The sequence below is a fragment of the Mesitornis unicolor genome, unplaced genomic scaffold (assembly GCF_000695765.1).
Source record: "Mesitornis unicolor isolate BGI_N332 unplaced genomic scaffold, ASM69576v1 scaffold32248, whole genome shotgun sequence".
NCBI lineage: Eukaryota > Metazoa > Chordata > Aves > Mesitornithiformes > Mesitornithidae > Mesitornis > Mesitornis unicolor.
In genome coordinates, this window is record NW_010204396.1 from 3,817 (window position 1) to 4,172 (window position 356).

Below are 356 nucleotides of genomic sequence, written 5' to 3' on the forward strand. Positions count from 1 at the left end.
GGCGGCGCCCCTGCCTCGCTGCAGAGCCCCTCTGCCCGCTGCTGGGGAGCTCTCCCTGCGTCCCCTCCCGGCACCCAGCGGGGGCGAGCAGAGCCCCGACTCCCGTCTGGATTTCTGCAGCAGAGGCGTGAGTTTGGGGAAAGCGGCAAAAACGGAGCCTGCACCTGGCACGGGCACGGCAAAGCCCTGGGGTCCTGCTTGGTCCGGAGCAGCGAGTGAAGGCTCCGCCCTGCCTCGTCTCCTTCCCAAGGAACGGGATGTGGACGGAGCGGGGGCTCCCAGCGGTCGGGGCAGCCTGGCCCCATTTTCAGGGGATCAGGGGTTTTGTGTGAGAGCTCCAGCCACGACACAGCATG